Source organism: Mus caroli, chromosome 3 (genome assembly GCF_900094665.2).
Source record: "Mus caroli chromosome 3, CAROLI_EIJ_v1.1, whole genome shotgun sequence".
Taxonomy (NCBI): Eukaryota; Metazoa; Chordata; class Mammalia; order Rodentia; family Muridae; genus Mus; species Mus caroli.
Window position 1 is genome coordinate 110,571,884 of NC_034572.1, and position 6,804 is coordinate 110,578,687.

General features: G+C 42.5%; 1 protein-coding gene across 3 annotated transcripts in view; it reads left to right on the forward strand.

The window, feature by feature from the left end:
* The window catches only part of Frrs1 (ferric chelate reductase 1), a 44,378-nt gene that overhangs the window by 764 nt on the left and 36,810 nt on the right, over window positions 1–6,804 (forward strand). For 2 of the 3 annotated variants that reach the window (XM_029475395.1, XM_021158835.2), the window contains exon 2: window positions 4,077–4,169. The gene's annotated coding sequence lies outside the window, so the exon portion shown is untranslated. The remainder of the gene's footprint in view (window positions 1–4,076; window positions 4,170–6,804) is intronic. The other variant, XM_021158834.2, reaches the window with a different exon arrangement.

The following is a 6,804-nucleotide window of genomic DNA, read 5'->3' on the forward strand; positions in this document are numbered from 1 at the left end:
TCCTCTCCTCTCCTCTCCTCTCCTCTCCTTTTCTTTTTTCTTTCCATAATGTCTAAGGTCAAAGGGAAAATTTCAGCTAACAAATGTGCTATCTGGAATTTCTCCCAACACAGCTAAACTTTAAACTTTCAGTTCAGCTACATTTGTCCTCCCCTGAACTAAAAGGAAGAAAAAGTGGATCGATCCTTTTATACTAGGCTAATACAGAGGTGAGATTTAATCTGTTGGTGTATTGGTAACAAAGTTAGGGCTTATGGAAGAATGTTTTGTTCAGCAGAGAAGTTTTAGAAGTTATTTTTAGACAAATGTATCCGTTTTTTCTCCACCTTCTCTGTCACACCTCTCTGTTTACACAATGTCAGATTCTCTTAATTTCATTTTCCAAAAGCACTGTAAGCACGCACGCCTTTTCTGTTGCTACAGGTATGTAAGTCTCCAATGGTGGCAGGAAAATGTGATACAAGTTTCTATTAGCTAATAGTACATTTCTAAGAAAAGAACACTTACTTCAGGTTGGTACAACTAGGCAAGATTCCAAGGAAAGAAGGCTATTTTATCCGGAGACCTGGCTTAGGATCTCACTAAGTAGCCCTAGCTGTCCTGGAACTTTCTATAGAACAGGTTGGTCTCAAACTTACAGAGATCTGCTTGCCTCTGCCTTCTGACTACTATGATTAATAGTGTGTGCTTGGTTAGGTGTTTTATTTAATTCTTACAAAGTAGTTTTTTTTTTTTTAAACTGGTACTGCCTCCAAAAATAAGAAGCCTAAGTGAGAGTGAGAATAAATAATTTGCTCTGGGTCACAACAGTGGTCCCTGACAGGTGATAATGGGTAAATGGATGGAATCAAGGTAGGGGAGTTGGTTCAGAGAGCCTGATGACCAGAGTGCAACCCTTAGGTTGTACACGATGGAAGGAGAGAACTGACTTCTGCAAGTTGTCCTCTGATCTCTACGGCATGCCGAGGCATGCAGCCCCCATCCCAAGTGCAATTTAAAAACCAGAGGATCAATTCAAACACAGAAATACTGTATAGTTTAATGTGGTGGTCATAGAGGATAGTGGTTGAGGGCATTTAAATGGACATTGCAAATTGTAGGTGTTTTAAAACAAAAGTAAAAAAAGGGAAAACATGACAGTGCTTGAAAAGAGGAGCCAAATCTAATTATTGTGTGAGCAATTTAATGTACTTCTCTCTTTCTTTCTTTCTTTCTTTCTTTCTTTCTTTCTTTCTTTCTTTCTTTCTTTCTTTCTTTCTTTCTTTCTCTCTTCCTTTCTTTCTTCCTTTCTTTCCTTTCCTTCCTTTCCTTTCCTTTCCTTTCCTTTCCTTTCCTTTCCTTTCCTTTCCTTTCCTTTCCTTTCCTTCTTTCCTCCCCTCCCCTCCCCTCCCTCCCTCCCTCCCTCTCTCTCTCTCTCTCTTTCTTTCTTTCTTTCTTTCTTTGATTAATTTATTGAGAGGTGTTGCTATGTAGCCCTTGGTGTCCTGAGCTTGCAGAGACCCATCTGTTTCTGCCTCCCAAGTGACAGGACTAAAGGTGTGCCATCAACTTAATGTATGTCTCAATAGTTATATAATTTTATAATGTATACTTGTAGTATTTTTTTTCTAAATTATAAATTGTCAAACCTGTGAAGAATTTAGTAAGGAATAGAATTATCATAAATGCTGGGTGGGTCCTGAATGTAGGGCGAGACAGAGAATCTCCTTTATAGAGCCTGGCCACATAATGCGTGTGGCCCTTTTAGAGGAGCAGAGGCCCTCTGCCTGGCCCAGGAGGGCACCTCTTCAGCACTGGCCATGTGGGAATATAGGCTTAGTGTTACCTGATGGCTGGATTATTTAGAAGAAGTCAGAGGTACAGATTTCTTATGAGTTTTCCTGATCTCCAAATATTCACAGCTAATTTGTTTAAAAACAAATGTTTGTCCCGTGCATGTAGTCACAAAGTACAGTAGCTCTGTAATGTCTGGCAGATACTATTTTCACGAGGACGGTCCACTACCTGTGGCTCTTACAGTCTTTGTTCTATTCCAGATCTTGGGGGAAAGGGGTTATGATATAGATGTCCCATTTAGGCTGAGCATGCCACATCTTTTACTCTCTGTAGACTAAGGCAGTTGTGGGTCCTTATTATTAATCACCACCTACTGCAAATAGAAGCTTCTTTGAAAAGGACTGAGAGATGCACTATTTTATGGGTAAAAAGGTAAGAACTTCAGAGGCAGTTTAGTACTATAGCCATTTAACAGAATAATAGTATTTAAGATGGAGCTAGCCTAAATCCTAGCATGGCTCCAGAGGGATTTATGGAGTCCCATCCCATTTCTTCAGGGATGTGGTCCCTTTATATCTACTCAGGCTTCTGTAGATGGTCCTATACCCATGCCCTTATAGGCAGCTCTAAGTGGACTCAGTGGGTTTAAAAACAGCACATGACACCGGAAGGGAAAAGTTAGGGGAGACAGAGGAGGAATTGGAAGGGAGGAAATAGGGGGTACATTTGATCAAAGCATTATATGCATGTACGAGATTCTCAGTAGAGAACTGTGGCTTTGGGCTATAGTTGGCTTGTTTCCTGCCAGTTTACAACCTTGACTGAGTTTACAATCTTGACTTCCGGCAACTGGACCCAGACTGACCTATCTTCTGCACTCTCAAAGATCATTGACGCTGTCGGAGAGCTTTTGATTATGTGCGTTGTGTCTGTTCGGGTATTTATCATGCTAGAAATTCAAACAAACTGGGTATGGTGAGTGTAATCCTAATACTTAGAAGGTGGAGGCAGGAGGATTTGAGTTCAGTTTGAGGCCAGTCTGGGCTACATAGTAAGTTCTAGGCCAGAGTAGCTTACAGAGTGAGACAAAACAAAACAACAAACAACAACAAAAACAAATAAAAAACCCAAAACAAACTGAAATTTAAAAAGTTAAGTAACATGCTAGCATAAGTAACATTTTAATGATAAATAATAACCATACTTACCTAAATCAATAAAATAGCAGTGCTTTAGATTTTTGTGTGTATGTGTGTGTATGTGTGTATTCACATAGATGTGTGTGTATGCATGCTAATGCGGCTGTCTTAGTTAGGGTTTCTACTGCTTCGACAAAACACCATGACCAAAATGGGGAGAAAAGGGTTTATTCGGCTTAATACTTCCACAGCCCTGTTTATCTGTGAAGGAAGTCAGGGCAGGAACTCAAGCAGGGCAGGAACCTGGAGATAGGAGCTTTTGCAGAAGCCATAGAGGAGAGCTACTTAGTATGCTTTATTTACAAGGCTTGCTCAGCCTGCTTTCTTATAGAACCCAGGACCACCATTCCAGGCATGGCAACATACAAAATACCACCCCCTCCCCCCACAGCCATTGACCACTAATTGAGAAAATGACTTACAGTTATATCACACGGAGGGATTTCTTCAACTGAGGCTCCTTCCTCTCTGATGACTGTAGCTTGTGTCAAGATGACATACAAAACCAGCCAGTACAATGTCTCTAATGTCTGTCTGTCTGCCTGCCTGTCTGCCTGTCTGTCTGTCTCTGAGACAGGACATTAAAGAGAGGAAGTGTACTCAACTTCCCACTACTTTGTGTTCTAAGGATGACCCTGTTGAGAACTGTCAGAAGTGTGGTGCAAAGGCTTTTTCCCCCCTTATCTTTTTCCTTTTATGCAATGTACATTTTGTGGCTATGCAACATTTTGTAGTTTTCTTTGTTTCATTTCTCACTGTGGCATGAACGTGCTTCCTCCCTCTGTCCCTCCCTCCCTCCCTCCTTTCCTTCCTTTCTTTCTTTCTCTCTTTTTTTCCCTTTGGTTTTTGAGACAGGATTTCTTTCCATAGCTCTGGCTGTCCTGAAACTCACTTTGTAGATCAGGCTGGCCTTGAAGTCAGAGACCTGCATGCCTCTGCCTCCTGAGTTTGGGGATTAAAGGTGTGTGCCACCACCCGCTGGCTCATGCTTTTATTTGAATGTGTTTTAGGATTTCTGTGGGTTGAGTTAACCCTTGCGAAGCACTTAATAATGAGTGATTGCCTTTGGGAATGATTTCATCCTTTGCTTTTGCTCCTGAGACAGATCTCATGGATCACGTAGTCTAGGCTGGCCTCAGATTTGCTGTGTGGCTGAGGATGACCCTGGGCCTCTGACCTTCCCACCTTCACCTGGTAAGTGTCGTCTCACAGGCCTGTGCTGTCACGACTGCCCTGTGCTCTTCCTAGCTCTATAGTTTGGTTATAGCATAGTTTACTCTTGTAAGCGGTTGAATTACCTGAAGTTTTGCTACTGTATTCCTTGAATAGTTGTATGAGGTTTTTTTTTTTTTTTTTTTTTTTTTTTCTATAGGATGAATTTGTATAAGTGGGTGTCTTGTCAGAGGTTAAGCATACGTTTTAGCTTAATAGTGTACTGTGAAATTTCCTTTGAAAATGTGACAGTTTGCTTTCTACTATGCGTTAAGTGCTCAGTTCTTTTGGCTATTTGGAGATTTATCAGTCGTTTGCATTTTATCACGTATTTCTTTTTGCATTTTTGTTTTCTTGAGACAGGGTTTCTCTGTGAAACCCTGGCTGTTCCAGAACTCACTTTGTAGACTATCTGGCCTTGAACTGAGAGATCTGCCTGCCTCTGCCTCCCTAGTTCTGGGATTAAAGGCCAGGATTTATTTGAAATGAAACAATAGTGTATGTGTGTGTGTGTCCTATGTATATATACACATTTAAAGAACTTTTTTCTTTCTCCCACATGGGTCTCTAGGATTGAGCTTAGGTCACCAGGGTTAGTGACATGGTCCTTTATCAGCTGAGTCACCTCACAGGCCTTATGTACGCGCATATGCATGTTTTTATGTAGGTAGGAAAGTGAGAGGTGAGAAAATAAGAGGTCCTAGTTAGAAGGTAGAAAACTAATAGAGACACAAGAAAAAGAGAATGACCCTTATTCCAGAGCTAGTGAATGTTCCATCCTTAGTGTACTAGAGAGAAAAATATCCTGGAAATTTGAGTTAGGCTAAAAGGTATGCAACAAGATATGGCTAAACCTGTCACCCTTTGATGGTCATTCCTGAGTAGGGAGTGAGTGGAGAGGAAGGGGACTGATGAAAGTTGTTCTCTAGAAAACCTTGTGGTTGGGTCAAGCAAGCTTAGGATGGAGAGTATAGAAATGGGAGAGCTTCACTAACCAGGGACAAGAGGGAAGCGATTCCGAGGGAAACGGGATAGATGGATGGCAGGAGAAGATGGAAAGGTAGAAGTCTGAGTGCAAATGAATGTTACCACATTCTGAGAGTTTGGGGTTTCAAGTCTTTCTAGTTGGAACTACCTTGATAGACCAGAAGCAGTCTAGGTCAAGCAGGCATGAGAATCAGACCAGAGGGAAAGATAAGCATTTCATTTAGCAAAGAGAGCTTTACTGTCATTCAAAGAGACATTTGGTAGATGTTAGATGTGGGCTCGGAGCAGTGGGAAGATGATGAGACATACCAAGGAGCAGGGGGTGATGAGCTGGTGAGAAGACAGGAAGACAGGACCATGGTAGAAAGTTGCAGGGATGGCGGGGTGGGGGGTTGGGGTGGGATGGGGAGATGGCTCACTGGGTAAAGTACGAGCTGTTACAGTATGAGCGCCTGGATTTGGGTTTCTGGACTTCCACATACATGCTGGGTGGGCTTGGTGGCCTGTCTGTAATCCCAGGGTTTAAGAGGCAGAGATGAGATCCCTAAAACAAGCTAGCCGGCCAGGCTAGCCAAATCTGTGAGCTCTGGCTCAAGTCAGAGACTCTGCCTCAAGAGATAAGGGGGATATCAATCAGGGAGACACACACATACACTGCACATACACACAGGCCTACACACGTTTAAACATACATACAACATAGCCACATACATGTACACACTCAAGAGAGGAGGAGGGTAGGGGTCATGGAAGGAGAGAGCAAGAGAAATAGAAACTCATAGGAATATCTTGGGGTAAAAGGCAGATTTCATTTGGGGGTGTTTTTTGGAAGCAAAAGCCATGTAGCAGACAGAACCTGGTTTTATAATGTAGCTGAAGATAGCCTAGAACTTCTGGTCCACCTGCCTCTATTGCTTGGATTACAGATGTGCACCACCATACCTGGTATGCAGTGATGTGGATGGAGCCCCAGGGCTTCCTACTTAGTAGGCAAGCACTCTATCAACCAAGCTCTACATGTGCCTCCCCCACCCCACCCATATGTTTATAATGACTATTTGTGACTTTTGAGCTTCGTTCTAGTTGGATTGTTCTTCACTTGTCCCCTGAAGTTCATTTTCACTATTTTCTTTCTTGCTGTGATTCTTTTGCGATTCTTACTCAGCCCACACTCAGCTGAATCCTCTTCTTCATAAGCCTCATCTACCTAAGGGTCTGACCTCCAAGGGTAGGCCAGACCGCTTTCTCACTCTGGTGTCTTGATCAGTGCCTTACTGTATGATATTCAGTAGAGCCATGTCCCCACAACCTCCTGGGATAGAGTGAAGAATGAAGTAAAACCAGGCTGGCTTTAAACTCATGGCTATCCACCTGTTTCTGCTTCCAAAGTGCTGGGATTAAAGCCATGCGCCACCATGCTCTGACCCTATTGAAATTCTTACTATTTCTATGATTCTCTCCCACACCTCTAAGTTACTATAATGAATCCAGTTTGTTCTTTTATCATTTTAGGCAGTGATTTTGAGATAGTTTCTCTCTACATGGACCTGGATGTCACTACTTTTTTTCTTTCCTTTCTTCCTCTCTTCCTCCCTCCCTCCCTCCCTCCCTCCCTCCCTCCCTCCCTCCC